General features: G+C 39.1%; 1 long non-coding RNA gene across 2 annotated transcripts in view; it reads left to right on the top strand.

The window, feature by feature from the left end:
* Positions 1-14,414, top strand: part of LOC140505266 (uncharacterized) — a 92,834-nt gene extending 78,420 nt beyond the window's left edge. For both annotated transcript variants that reach the window (XR_011967433.1, XR_011967435.1), the window contains exon 4: positions 13,461-14,414. This is a non-coding gene — a long non-coding RNA (uncharacterized lncRNA). The remainder of the gene's footprint in view (positions 1-13,460) is intronic.
* The last annotated feature ends 1,549 nt before the right edge of the window (positions 14,415-15,963 follow it).

Raw genomic sequence — 15,963 nt, forward strand, 5'->3', positions numbered from 1 at the left:
ACCCTAGATACTCTGTGATTTTGTGATTCTGTAGTTCTTTGGGCTTTGGGTTTCTCATGCATCAAATTAGGGGATTGGACTTGTTTATGTCTAAGTTCCCTTCCATCGCTGAAATTCTGTGATTCAATAATTAGATTATGAATTACTCCAACAGAAGATAATGTCCTTCAGATCAAGAATTTCATCATTTTCATCTTCATAACCCAATGTAAATGGCAGACATTTAAAAAATGTTTATTGATCTGAATTGTAGCTTGTTGTTTTGTTCTGAGTTTTACCTGCATTTGGGGTAAGTTCACCCAAGTTTGGGGTAGAAAATAACTAGCCCAGCAAGTTTTTGCCTTTCCCTGAGAATGTTTCTCTAGGAATGCTTTCCATGATCCAGAAGGGCACAGCCTGAGGAGCTACCCTCTGAAGTATGGGACATCTCTCAAATTAGAAAGGACTTTGTCCTAAGAATCATGAATTCTAGTCTTGGTTCTGCCATGTAACCCAAGTCAGTTTCTCTGTGCCTCAGTTTCCACATGAATGAAAAAAGTTATTATTGCACACAAAGCACTGGGCTAAGTATTGGGGTTATAAGTACAAAATCAAGATAGACCCTGCTTTAAGGAGCTTCTTTTTTTTTTTTTTAGCTTTTCTAAAAAAATTTATTTATTTTTAGTTTTCAACATTCACTTTCATAAAATTTGGAGTTTTAAATAATTTCCCCCTCCTTCCTATTCTCCCTCCCCAAGACAGTGTGTAATGTGATATAGGCTATAAATGTATAATCATATTAAACACATTTCCACATTAGCCATGTTGTAAAGAAGAATTAGAACCAAAGGGAAAAAAACTGTGAGAATGAAAAAAAAGAAAAAGCAGCAATAGTATGCTTCTATCTGAGTTCAAGCTCCGTAATTCTTTCTTTGGGTATGATAGCATTTTCCATCATGAGTCTTTTGGAATTGTCTTAGTTCATTGCTTTGCTGAGAAAAGCTAAGTCTATCAAAGTTGGTCATCACATAATGTTGCTGTTACTGTGTACAATGTTCTCCTGGTTCTGCTCACTCAGAATCAGTTCATGCGAGGTTTACAGGTTTTTCTGAAGTCCGCCTGCTCATCATTTTTCAAAGGACAATAGTATTCCATTATATTCATATACCACAACTTGTTCAGCCATCCCCTCAATTTCTAATTCTTGGCCACCACAAAAAGAGCTGCTATCAATATTTTTGTATATATGGATCTTTTTTTTCCATTTTTATGATGTCTTTGGCAATATAGACCTAGACATGATGTTGCTGGGTCAAAGGGCATGCACAGTTTTATAGCCCTTTGGGCACAATTCCAAATTAGGGTGTTCATTTTCTAATGGGGGAGCCAACTCATATCACAGGTTGAAACTGAAAACCAGATGAAAAGTCTCCATTGTCCTTAGGGTGAAGCACAAAAGAAATGGTAATGGATCTCATGAATGCCATTTCCTGTGACAAAATACATCTATCTCTGACGGTTAACTTTTTGACAGGGCCTAGGGCTTTGTTGGTAAAAATTTTCTTTCCTAAATCTTCAGTAGCTGTGGCTACTGAGAAAGTGGTTATAACACCTACAGAGAAAGTTGAGAAGTCTGGGCACCTGGATGATGACTGTGTGAGTGGGACTGGTAGTGAGGGCTGGTCATATGGGGGGTGGGAAAGAGAAGACATTGCTATCCTAAGGTTCTTGTGCTTGCCAGCCAATAAGAGTCATTTATTAGTAATGCCAGGAATGATGGTTCCTTTCTCCACTAGGGTTTCTCACCTTTCAGATGACTGTGGACTAGGGGACTGAAACCAGGATATACAGTCTGGAAAGCATGGAAATTCCTGTAATTCTTAGATTCTGAGACCCAGGTTGTTTCCACCAGGATTCAAGGGGAGGTGGTAATTGAGACCGTGCTAGTAATTTGACATATCTGTAATCCCTACCTGTCATTTAGAATTGTTGTAAGACTCAAAGGAAATAATTGATGTGAAAATTCTTTGAGAATTTTCAAAATGTCATCTACAAATACAAAGTACTGCTAGTTTCTTTAGATAGGTTAATAACTTTTTAATTTGTAAACCTCTTTCAGAAATAGCTAAAGGTCTGAAAGTTTTCACCCTTCTCCTAACCCCCCAACCCCCAGCCCCTCACTGAGTTAAAAAGAAGCTAGAGTAAGGAAAGGAAGGCTGAGGGTAATTCAATTTTTCACAATAATGGAAATTCTGAATCTGGGTCTGCCTTTCCCTAGGACCTCCTGGTGACTTTTCTGCTAGCTATATCAGATCTTCATTGACTGGGTCTGGGAGATAGACTATAATCGACTTACAGGAATATTTTAACTCATTAAAATTAGAGAGAATGAGAGCAGGACCTCACACCTCTCAGCTGGAAGGTGTTCTATCTTCTCTCTGCCTTTCCTTCCGTGGTAAACATTTCTAGGACAGAGCACAGAACCTGAAACCTGCAAGATGTGATTCATAATTGTCAATAACATTTGTGTCGGTTTGATGCTCTAACTCTATTACATTAATTGCTTTCCTCTCTACACTTTATTTTAAGGTGAACATTAATTGATTCCCAACTGTAATCACAATTATGATGCGTTATCCTGATTAATGGAAGAGGTGATTAATAGGTAGGAAGGAGCAACTGTTTTTCTTTTCCAGGGAAAAGATGAAATACATTTTTTACTGCTCAGCTGCAGGGCTCCTTTTACCAGAGAATATGCTGCTAATGCATAGCCATCCATCACCCATTTCCATTTTTCCCCTGAAGTGACTTGTCACAACTCTCAGATGCTGTGGCTTGGCCCATTTCCCATGGATCTCTGTGTCGTCCTGGTCATGCCCACTTACATTAGGTCTCCTTGGTTTCCATTATAAATGAGAGAGGGACCTAGCATTTCTGAGGATGGCGCTATCTGGTGCTGACACTAAACAAGATGGTGACCACCAAGTCTAGTGGTACTTTAGAAACACTTGCAGTTGTCAAGATTCATAATTTAACAAATGTGTTAAATACCTACTATATGGAAGACATACATAAGGACATAAGAACAAAAAATGAAATAGACCTAGCCTCCAAGGAATTTACATTCTTTTAGAGGAAAGAGGAAGATGGTGGGTGAGTCCTTGGGACAAGCCCTAGGCAAACTTGTAAGGCAGGCAAATGCCTATTTGGATTCACTTAGAGTAGCAATCCCTTCATGCACCCCATTCTCCCTGGCTTTGTGATACAAGAGGGCAGTCACATACTTTTGGATCCCTAGGACTTCCCTCTAAAGGATTTTACCTGGGTTTGTTTTCCTGAACAGTGAGTCAAAACTCACTTTTCTCTTCCTTATCCACAATATCCAAACTCAGATATCCTATATCCCAGTTTCACTGAGCCTGATTCATCTTTTAGGTTAATTAAATTCACAATGGGCTAATGTGTTACTCCTCCCAGATAAAACGTATATCCTAACAAGAATTGTTAGTTCAAATAAAGGAAACAAACTAATGGAAAGGGGTTTTTTTTAGGAAAAAAAAAGTTTGTTGTGCCATTGCTGACTGTTGCTCAGTCCTGGATACCTGAGCTCTGACCAAAATTCACAACTATCAATAGTATCTTAACATCAAGACCCAATGCCTTCATATGCAGAACAATTGAAAACAGACACCTCTATGAATCAGACATGATACTTCTCCAGACATTGCACCCAGGCCAGATCTGCACTCATTTTTATTTATTTAGTAGGCAGTTTTTGTTGGTCCTTCATTTTCAAAGAGGACCAATGACATCATGGAGTCTTGGCTTGTGCATAAATTGGATTCAGATGAGGCAGAATTGCACAAAGTCATGAGTGTCACTCTTCCAGAGTCATCAAAGTCCAGTAGCAAGCTAAAAGTCAAAAGAACTGGCAATGGTCCGGTATGCAGTGGATGACCTTTGGTATCTGACCATGTTCTAAGTGCTCCACAGTGCCTGCTTAATGTCAATTAGAAAGAATTGTTTTCATCTGCCCATTCCTCCAAGATAATACTTGGGGTAAACATCCTTTCAGTTCACCAATGAGTTTGAATTCTGTCCATTACCTTCAGCTTGGTTCTCAAGAGTGGGAAACCTATGGCCAAGAGGCCACATGTGGTCTTATAGGTCCTTGGGTATGTGTGTGTGTGTGTGTGTGTGTGTGTGTGTGTGTGTGTGTGTGTGTGTGTTTTAACTGAGTCCAAGTTTTACAGAACAAATCCTTTTATTAAGGAGATTTGTTCTGTGAAGTTTGGATTCAAAGGGCTGAACTTGAGGACTTGAGGCCACATGTTGCCTCAAGGCCACAGGTTTCCATCCCTGGTTTAACCCATCTGCCAAGATGGTTATCCTGTGCTGCAGCTGCTGCACATTCCATAGTTCCTTGGAGTCACAGGTATAAGTTGGGTATGAGTTGGACAGAGGTGCTAGTCCTCCCTGAAGACCCCACATTTCCCGTGGTAGGTGGTATCTTTGGAGGATCTGCAGCTTTTGGTTCTTTGGCTAGCTGTGGGGTTTATTTCTCTTAATCAATCCATTTTATAAAATTGATCAGGATCCTCAGGGCAGAAGACACAATAAGTGAAATCCTAATGGACAGAGTACAGATGTGTGTGTACAAAGGTATGTAAATGTTTAGTCCACCTCAACATCTGTGCTGATACATCTGAAATTTAATATCTACTGGGCTTATATTCAAAGCCTTACCTAACCAGATCTGTCCTCAGAAAGGGGATGCTCTGATCTTTGTAAAAGGTAGAGTGTCCAATTCATCTCAATAGGCACTTACAGAGCACCTACTATGTGTCTGGGCCTAAAATAAGAGATGCATAAAAAGTATACTAACTGATGCTAAATACAAAAGTGCTCTAAATCTAGAAGATGTGTTAGAAAGAATACAGGAAAAAAATCTATTCAGACTTGTGAAAATCCTAGAGGTACTCAGTCTTCCTTTTATAGGCTCCTCCATCAAACCCCTGCCCAACCTCCATTCAATGGCTGTTGGTGGACCCTCCTGGCTTAGAGTGAATGACAATAGTAACAGTTTCTCTTCAAAAAAACAGCCCTGAGGCTCCTGCCCCTCCTCACATGACTTATCTATTTATTTATTTTTTTCCATTAAAGGGGCCATCCCCCTGACTACTGTTAAAGATGTCTATTCATGAATGGGCATTACCTCACATTAAGTGAGTACCTGAAAAGGCCTTAGCCTAAAAGGTCAAGGTCTCCCATTGCATCCTGGGCCATCTCCACTCATCCTGATGAATATCTGGTCACCGGATCCAGATGGCTCAGGAGGAGAAAGTGAGGCTGGTGGCCTTGAGAAGCTCTCTCTCACTCAAAACAAAATCAGGTACAAGTCATGTCATCATTTCTCTGATGGCATGGCCCTCTTTGAAATTGAAGGATAAATGCAACAATCAAGTGAATGCTACTCAAGCTCAAAAGTATAGAACCAATCCAAGAATTTATTAAATGATTATACAAGATACATACCTACAAAAAACTAGGGATACAAAGTCAAAACAAAAAACTCCCTGCCCTCAAAGAAGGCAGTTGGGTGGTACAATGGATAGAGCACTGGGCTTAGAATTAGGAAAACATGTTTCTGAATTCAAATCTGGCTTCAGACACTTACTAGCTGTGTAAACTTGTATATGTCACTTAACTCTGTTTGCCTCAGTTTCCTCATCTGTAAAATGAGCAGGAGAAGGAAATGGCAAAACTCTCCAGCATCTTTGCCAAGGAAACCCCAAAGGGTGTCACAAAGACATTTGCCTCAAACAAAATAGCCCTTAAGTAGCTTACATTTTGTTAGAGAAACTCATATTCTTATAACAAAAACTATCATTTATAAACCATTACCAGGTTTATAATGGTCTTTTCTCACAATCTCATTACTACTTCCAGTTGCTCTTCTCTTCAAACCATCCTCCACACAGGTGCCAAAGGGATCTTGTTAAAACACATTTATGAACAGGTCACTATTCTGCTCAAAAGTCTTTAGGTGCTCCCTTTTACCTCTAGGAAAAATGCAAATTCTTCAGCTTGGAATTTAAAACCTTTGCAATTTAGTTCCAACCTGCCATTCCAAATGTATTTCACATTATTTCTCCTTTGTGCACTTTCATTCTAGCCAAACTGGTTTGTTATTATTCTCAGAATATCTAGATACTCTGTGCTTTTGGACAGGCTTGTCCTGCATCCCTGTAATGCAGTCCCTCCTCTCCTCCACCTCTTGAACCCCTTACTTCATTCAAGGCTTATTACTTTCCTCATCTCTCTAGTTATTAATATCCTTTCTTTAAATTTATTACATTTATTTATGTGTTTAAATGTCATATATCTCTCTAAAAGAGAATTTGAGATCCTTGTGGGCAGGAATCTTTTTTAAAAGGTCATATTCCCAGCTGGAATATGGACTCAGGTTTACTGAGTGACTCCTGGTCCACTGCCCTTTCCACTAAACTATATTGTCACTAGAAAGCATGTCAATGGTTGGGGTATGGTGATGCATCCCTGTAATCTCTGCTCCTTAGAAGGCTGAGGCTAGAGGACTGCTTGGGCTTGGGAGTTCTGAGCTTCAGGAGGCTAAACTGATTGGGCATCTTCAGCTAGCACCAATATAGTGAGCCTCTAGAAGTGGAGGACTACTGGTCTGCCAAAGTGAACCAGGAGAGACTACAAATGTAATAAGTCACAGAGACTTCCATCCTGGAAGATAAACAGAGATAAGGGAGAAAGAGAAAAAGGGGAAAGAGGTAGAGGGAAAGGAGAAAAGAAGGGAAGAAGTGGGAAAGATATACTCAATTCCATCTCTTCATCCTTCTCTTTTAAGACAGAGATACTCCAACTGAAAATTCTAAAACACGTTTAACAAAAAGAGAAGTGAGACTTGAGTAAAAAGATCATAGCATATACAATGTATATATAATAATACAAAATGTATACATTATCTCCCCCAGCATCTGTGGTGATCAGGAAGGGCTTCATGTTTCTTGATGGTGTTTGAGCCAGATTAGAGACATGTGTATCTGGTCACTCACAAGGGAGATGGTGACTCTCTGAGACTCTTGAGTCCTAGCATTCTGCAATGAGAAACAGTCATAGAATCCAAGTTTGGATCCCCATTTTGCTCCTTACTGCCACTGTGACCTTGGACAAGTCTCTTTACCTCATGGCTTCATTTACCTCACTTATGGTTATTGTCCCTCATTCTCCAAGAGGACTAAAATGACACAAGTTACAGTGTGCCTGACTGTGACTGATCAGACCAATATAAGCTCAGAATGTTCTATCACAGGTTGGGCACAAATAGTCCATGTGAACATTTGGGGTGGATTCTCTAAATCTGTACATCTTGTGTTTCTTTTGAGCTATTTCAATTCTGCTTTGCTCATAAAACACAGCACTTCCTCTGATGTGGGCACGCCATGCTGAGTGGTCCTGTGCCAGTGTCTCCCATGTCACACAATCATTTCCAAAGTTCTTAAGAGAGACCTTGACAGTGTCCTTATATCACTTTTTCTGATGATCATGTGAGCATTTGCCGTGTGTGTGTTTCCATAAAATAGTCTTTTAGGCGAGCGTACATTTGCCATTTGAACAACATTGTTACTTCTCCATCAAGGGAATGCTATTCAAACTCAAAAACATAGAAACAATTCAACAACTTATTAAATGCCTATACAAGACACTTGTGTACAAATTACAATAAACATTTACTAAGTACCTACTGCATGCAAAGCTCTGAAAATTTAACTCACAACCCCTTTCAAATAGTTTTTCACTTCATGCGGTCTATATTTCCCAAATTTGGCCTTCCATCTCTAGCCTCCATGACTTTATGTAGGCTGTCTCTAATGCTCAGCATATTCTATCTCCTCGCCTCCACCTCTTCAAATCTATTGTTTCATATGGAGAAGCTATAACATTAGAAAAACTCTAATGGTGGGTGATCCAAGAACCAACAGATGAGTGGTGCATACCTGCAGGCTGCAAAATGTTATCAATAAAGAAAGTCCAGTAAGGACCCTAGGCAACTCACTTAACCCTTGTTTGACTCATTTTCCTCAGCTGTAAAATGGGGATAATAATAGTACTTAATTAAAGGGTTGTTGTGAGAATAAAATGAGATAATGCTTGTAAAAAGTGGCACATCTGTGCTGTATAAATATTTATTCACCTCCCTTCCCTACAAGGCAGAAGTGACATTTTTGAGAACATGTAGGAGCAGAAAAGGATGGACCAATACGTGGTGAGAATAAGCCAAGAAATGGGCAGCCCAGATGATACATTGTTATCCCCAAGCTACTAAAAAATGGAAGGAAGACCTTCAGTATGTGAGATGGATTTTCTTTGGAAGGTTTATGGAAAAATGCAGAGGAGAATTGAATAGGATGAGATAGCATCACTGACGTGTAATGTGTGATCAGTGGAAGTACTCACATCAGAGACATCATAGATCCATCAAAGTACCAAATCACAAAGCTTCTTTTTCTCCTGCATCCTGCATCACTCCTCCTCACCTGCCCACCACCTCCCCCATCCCCAACATATTATCATGGACAGAGATTTTGATAAACGAATGGTCTGACTGATTTCCCAAGTTTCCCTCCGAAATGTCAAACTCCCCGAACCACTGCATTTGGAATTCTAGACACAGTCACACCCGTCAGGAAAAATATTAACTGTTGTGAGCTGTAGACCCTGCTGGCCAGCCCACTAGAATGATAAACACAGGCATAGAAGGAAAACAGCTTCTCTGCCTTAGTTCAATTTTAAGGGAAGATGCCTGACCTAGATTGAATGGGGTTTACAGTTTTTAAATAAAATATCAGGACTTAGAGACCTGTGTTTCAGTACCTTAGGCCTTTAGGGAAATCTTCACCAAGGGGCTGATGATAAAAGTATTTTCTTTGACTTATTTGTTGATCTTTTACTTGAGATGGAAGCAGAGACCAATAGACAGGTCACTGGGTTCTGAACTTCCTTGACTGGTGGGGCCATTTGGAATCCGATTTGTTCTATTGTAATTTTGTCCCTGTATGAATCACTTTGACAGTGATGAGACCACTGAGAAACAGAAGGAGGCAACTGCTTCTATCATATCTATCAGTGGGTCTGATGGCACATGACTACCTCATCATGTGGGAGCCTAGTACAGAAGGTCAGCACACAAGAGTCCAGAAACTTGTACTACTAAGGACAGCATGTCACCCACAGAGGGCAGGGAGATGCTACAGTATAATTGCATAATTACATATGCAACAATAACTGATATAGTATTTTATAGTTTGCAAAACACTCCAAATGTATTATCTTGTTTGATCATCCCAATAATCCTAAGAGGTAGGTACTATTATCATCATCACCAAGAGATGTTAAATAACTTGCCCAAGGTCACACAGCTAGTCAATGTCAAGGTAGGATTTGAACTCAGATCTTCCTTGATTCTAGGTCCAGAATTCTACCCCCTGAAGCACCTAGCTGCCTAAGAACATTAAGGTGACTTAATGATAATCATACTAAATTTTCTAAGTGTCTCATTCTGCACCTTAAATCCACTAGGAATCTCTGTAGTGGATAGTATGTTGTATCGCTAGTCTCTGTCATTGGTAGGATGAGCTTATGTATTAAAAATGACAATAGCTGCCTTTCCCTATATAATAAAATAATAAAAATTTATAATAAAAATTAAAACCTACGTTAGTTTACTTATTCAGTGGCATGCCAATCAAGCCTCCAAAGGATTACTTTACAGAACTAGAAAAGATAATAATGAAATTCATATGGAGGGTAGAACAAGGTCAAGAATCTCAAGAGAAATACAGAGAATTCTAATTCATCCTGTTCTTTCCATTCTATCCTATAGGATTTGAGTCAACAGATATTGTCTATTCAATTCTCCTCCACATTTTCCCATGAACCTTCCAAAGAAAAATCTATCTCACATAATGATAGTCTTCCTTCCTCTTTTTAATAGCTTGGGGATAACAATGTATCATCTGGGCTGCCCATTTCTTGGCTTATTTTCACCACATATTGGTCCATCCTTTTCTGCTCCTACATGTTCCTAAAAATGCCACTTCTCCCTTGTAGGGAAGGGAGGTGAATAAATATTTATATAGAACAGATGTTCCACTTTTACAGTTATCTCATTTCATATTCTCACAATAATCCTGTGAGTTGGGTACTATTATTATCACCATTTTACAGTTGAGGAAACTGAGGCAAACAAAAGTTAAAGTGACTTGCCCAGGGTCCTATTTATATGTTCTTTATCAGTAACATACTGTAGCCTGTTGGCATGTACCATTTGTCTATCCATTGGTCCTTGGATCACTCACTATTGGGATCCTTCTAAGATTATAGGATCATAGGCTTACAGATTTATAACCAGCATCTTAGTAGTCTTTTAATCCATTGCCCTTACTTTACAGATAAGGTAAATGAGGGTAAAGAGTCTTGCCCAAGGTCACAGTAGAAGTAGGTAGTCTTTTGTTCTTGAAGAGGACCAGTTGTTATCAGGAGGGCAATGTCTTGACTTTCAGGTAACTTGTACTTGAGTGAGGCAGTGCTAGGCAGAGTCATCAGTCTCACCCTCTCCTCCAGGATCATATGAGTTCAGTGGCAAGACAGGTCAGAACAACTGGAGATGGCCCCCCCAGTGCAGTGGGAGACCTTGGCCTTTTTAAGCTAAGTCTTACCTAGGTTTCAATTCATCTGAGGCAACACCCATTCAGTGATTTACGACCAGGTAAGAAAAGATGTAAAAGATGTCCTAGTTTGCTTACTCAAAAATAAGATAAATCTGGGAGCGGAAGCCCCTGAAAGTTTCTGACCAGTATATAAACAATTGTTATTTACACTCACTCTGAGCCATCAAAACCCAAACTTTGGGAACCTTGAGAAGGAATCTATTATTGACCAATTAGTAAAAGCCTGAGTGATTTGGGTTTAAGGCATGTCAAGGCTTCCTTTGTGTCCACAAAGGAAATCATGCCCTTACCTGTGGGTGCTTTGCCTAAAGGCAATAAGGACAAACCTGGATGAATAAGAAACTCCCTCTGTCCTCATGAAATTGACTGCCCAGTAGAAGAGAAAAGTTGTCTAGCATCTACAGGCTGAGTAACTCAACTGCAACGATAACTCCCTTTTCTGCGGTTCTTTAAACTTCATGAAACATTTTTTCTCCACCACTCTGAGGTGGGCAATTCCAGCGTCATTAGGCACATTTTACAAGTGAGGAGACAGAAGCTCAGAAAGGTTGTAACTGGCCTGTGGCTATTTGGCTCATCCAAAGCCAAGTTTCTAATCTCATTCTTTCGACTCTGAGGGCAGAGGTTTCTGGTACTCCATGCTGCCTCTCAGAGGCTCATTCTTCCTTGTGCAAACTATAAAATGCCATATAAATATTAGTTAGCATTATTATAAACTTTAAAGATTCTTTATGAGTATATGTCAGTTGCTGTTTGTTGTTATATCTGTGGTTCTTAGATATATTGTAGTTTCTCTCTGGTCTCTGTCCATGATGCACTATGCACTATACCCTATGCATGATGAACTTTCCTCAAAAATTTTTAGAGCATGACCATAGATTTTGGACCTAGAGGAGAACCTCAAAGATCATCTATTCCAACTCCTTAATTTTACAGGTGATGAAACTGAGACATAGGGAGGCTAATGTCTTACCCAAGGTCACAAGGTAGTATGTATCCAAGGTAGTATCTGAATCCAAAACTTCTAACTCCAGCCTGTGACTAAGTTATGGAGGCATTATCACTATACTATAATGTCATTAAACTAGCATAGTGGATTTGGAGTCAAGAAGACCCATGTTCAAATCCCATCTTAAACATTAAATAGCTATACAATCTTACACAAGCATTTAACCTTTCTTGACTTCAGTTTTCTCATCTGTAAAGTAAATAAAACAGTAGCATCTACTTTACAGGGTTGTTGCAGGAATCACCTGAGGTACCATAAATGAAGAACTTGTCCAGTGCAGCACTTGGAGAAAGCTCACTTGAATTGAAGGAGGCAGTAAGCTTTAGACAGATTGAGTCATGACTCCATAGGCTGAATAGGAGCATGGACAATCTCTCCCTCCTCCAGTCCACTGAGTGCAATTCTGCGGGCAAAACAAGGTTTCAATTGATGATAGGATCATGGGAGAGTAGTGACCCAGGCAGGTGGTTGGGAGAAAAGATGCAATTCTTTTTCATGGGTGTCTTCCATGCCGTAAGAGTCCTGGCACCGTCTTCCCTGTCATGACTGCCCCAGAAAGGAAATGTACCCTCTTGTGTTGGTACTTTGGACAAAGAACCAATTGCTCCTTCTGATCATGGCTTTGTGTACCACCACTCCATCTGATCACTTCATACTAACTTATATGTTTTTTGATAAATTATACCAGCTGCCCTTCCCTAACTTTGTCTGAATCAGGGATGTGATGAAAGCAGTTGTTTAAAAATCTTATTTAAATTCTGTTCAAAATGTTCTGTTCTATGTAAAGGATAAAATCTCTTTCAGATATTTTTCAGACGTCTCTGAGTCATTATCTCCCAGTATTGCTAGTAACATGTTATCAAGAAGTAAGTAAGTATTGCAATGCAAATCAAATGATACCTAGTTCAAGTCCTCTTCCTTACCCCTCAACCCTCATCCTGAATAGGGTTGATTAGTCCTTGAATATGTCTGCCTGTGCTGACATTCCCCACCAAGGGGATAATCAAATGAAAAAACGCTGTACCATAGATGCAGAGAATTACAAAGGCACCTAAGAAATCATATGATCTAATCCTCTCATTTTACAGATGAGGACACTGAATGCCAGAGAGAGAGACAGAAGCAATGACATCTCAGATCAGGAAAAAATCAGGGATAGAGCCAGGACTGGTGCCCATGTTTGTTAAATAATTTCCACTATCCCACACCTCTTTGGTAGATGCTGCCTGTTTTGGACCGGCACAGTTTAGCCACAGTTAGAACTCTCTTTGTCAGTTTCCAAAAGAATCATGAAGAGGGAGGACAATGGAGGGCAGAGGGATGTCTAAGAAGGTCTCTCATCTGCTTAGAAAACTTCTTCCCATTTCTCTCTGAAAAAGGGAAGGGGATATCCGTATGGGCACAAGGCTACTGGTAAGAAGGTGAAATTGAACTATACTTACTAGATATTTATCATTGCTTGAGACTTACTGATTTGTACATGTTTGTACTGTATATAAATTTTCATTCAAACAATTTACATAATGGGTTTGCTTTGCTAATATTCATACTTTTTAATTTCTCAGGTACTAAGTACTACTGATTTTATTCTTACAAGTAGATCTACATTTGTATTCCTACTAGTATCACCTCAGTAGAAGCCCTACTTAGACTGTTTCCCACAGCCTCCTAAATAAGATGTTCTCAGTTTACTCTTTTTCTCTTTTATCTAGCTCTCAGACATTTTCCATTGTGCTTCATGAAGTAGTCTGGTCACTCTTCTGCTCAAAATCCTTCAACGGATCCCTATCACCTCTGGCATAAATATCAAATTCCTTTAGTTGGCACTTAAGGTACAAATTCAAGAAGGAAAAGTGGATCTGAAAACAGACTGAAGAAAACGAATAGAATGTTAGCTGGGATGACAGTATTTATGGCAAAAAGAGAAACTAGTTGCTGACAGAAAACTAGTCCTGGTCACATTGTTTTTCAGGGTAAGAACAAACTACCAAGAAGGGCTTTTAATTTTCCACTGGAATTCAAATTATATTAATAAAGGGAAAGTTAAACACTACTGAGAAAAGTTACAAATTATAACTGGCTATTTAGTTATTGTAAAGCTTAATTTGAAATAAAATCTAATTCAAGGAAAAGGAACAAGGACCTATTGGTACAAAAATGTTTCTAGCAGCTCTTTTTGTGATGGCAAAGAATTGGAAAATGAGGGGATGCTCATCAAATGGAGAGTCACTAAACAAGTTGTGGTATATAATTATGGTGGAATACTATTGTACTATAAGAAATGAACAAGATGGTTTCAGAAAAACCTGGCAAGTCTTACATAAACTGATGCAAAGTGAAGTGAGCAGAACTAGGAAAATATTGTATAGGATAACAGCATCATTATAAGGACGATCAATGTGAAAGACTTAGCTAATCTGATTAAGACCATGATCCAAATCAATTTCAAAAGATTCATGATGCTATCCACCTCCAGAGAGATAACTGATGCATTCGGAATGCAGATTGAAACACATTTTTTTTGAGTTTTCTTTTGCAACATGGTTAATATGAAAATACGTTTTGCATGACTTCACATTTATAATCAATATCATATAGCTCGCCTTCTCAAGGAGGGAAGGAATGGTAGAAGGGAGGGAGGCAATTCGGGACTCAAAATTTTAAAAGAGGAATGTTTACAAAATTTTAATGTACTTGGGAAATCTTTAACAAAATAAAAATAAGGTTCATTTTTACTGAAGTTATTTGAACTTATAGTGATAAAGAATTATTTTAAATATAATATGTGTGCTAATATATTAGTCAAATATGTCTAAGATGTATTCTTTCTACTTAGACTGCTTAGACCACCTGGTGGCAGCGCACTTAAAATAGCAAAGTTTAAACAGTGATGGAACAGAATATTTTTGATAGTTGTACATGCAAAGTTTAAGTAAGGCTGAACAATTCAGAAACTAGTGCTTATCAGATGCTACATCTTCTGATGAGTTGAGCATCAAACTGGTATCCATATGGGAAACATATACAAAACTAAGGAAAACTAAGCCCTTGGCCTTATGCTGAAAATGTCCTTTTTCTAAAACTTGATAGGTTTGTAATCCACTGTCTGCTTCAATCAGAGTAACCTTTGTATGATGCTCTGCTCAAACATGACCCTCCTTCTCTGGTTATATCAGTCTACAAAAAACAAATGAACAGGCCTTAAGAAGTGAAATTGGAGCACGGATTCTGGAGATTCTAGAGTTTGCTGTAAGGGGCTAAGCTGGTTTAATTCTGATGTCTGGCTAGACATGTTGGTTTTCTGATTGATACCTAGGGAATCCTGAATTTCACAGATTAAGTCATGGTAGCTAAAATCTCTCAACCAGTCAGAGGCTAAACAAAGACTACAAACAATCAGAGCTTCAGAACTAGAAAAGCCTTCAGAGGTCATCTGGTCCAGCACCCTCATTTTATAATTGAGGAAACTAACCTCAGAACAGATAACTGGGGTCACACAGGTAGTAAGCATTTGAACCTAGATATTGTAGGTTCAAGAAGCCAGGGGTTCTGGAAGGTGAGTTTAAATTAGGGGAGGAAATTCTAAAGTAATACTGTCTCAAGCCATGGACTTGGGACCGTAAGAGGTCCACACTTATACTTTAAGGAGTCTCCCTACAGCAGCATAGCTGAAATGGCCAGGAAAAATGTGTGTGTGTGTATGCACATATATGTGTGTGTATATGTGTGTACATGTATATATATATATATATATATATATACATCTATCTATCTATCTGTCTATCTATCTATCTATCTATCTATCTATCTATCTATCTATCTATCTATCTATCTATCTGAAATAGCCATGTGTAAATCCCTTTTATTGGGAGTGAATACCTTCTATTCTGTTGCCTATTCATGACATGGCTTTGGGTTCCTAAAGGCTATATCAGTAGATGACAAGCTCTGGTAGGTCCCATCACATTCTTAAAGCTTCAAGCATGAACCTGGTGAAGAGCTATTATATTTGTCATCTGAGAGCCAGCCTAGCAACGTACAGAAAGGCAAATCACAAGACTGGTGCTGATTAAGGTACTGTCCAGCGTGTTTACAGTATGCAGCTATAGAGGAAGAACTCAACACCAAGGAAACCACACATGCAAAGACAATGCTGAAAACTACAACGTGAGGGGGAAGCAAGCCAGGGTAGAAGGTAAAGGGAGTCTCCTGGCA

This window comes from Notamacropus eugenii, chromosome 5, assembly GCF_028372415.1.
Source record: "Notamacropus eugenii isolate mMacEug1 chromosome 5, mMacEug1.pri_v2, whole genome shotgun sequence".
Classification (NCBI taxonomy): Eukaryota; Metazoa; Chordata; class Mammalia; order Diprotodontia; family Macropodidae; genus Notamacropus; species Notamacropus eugenii.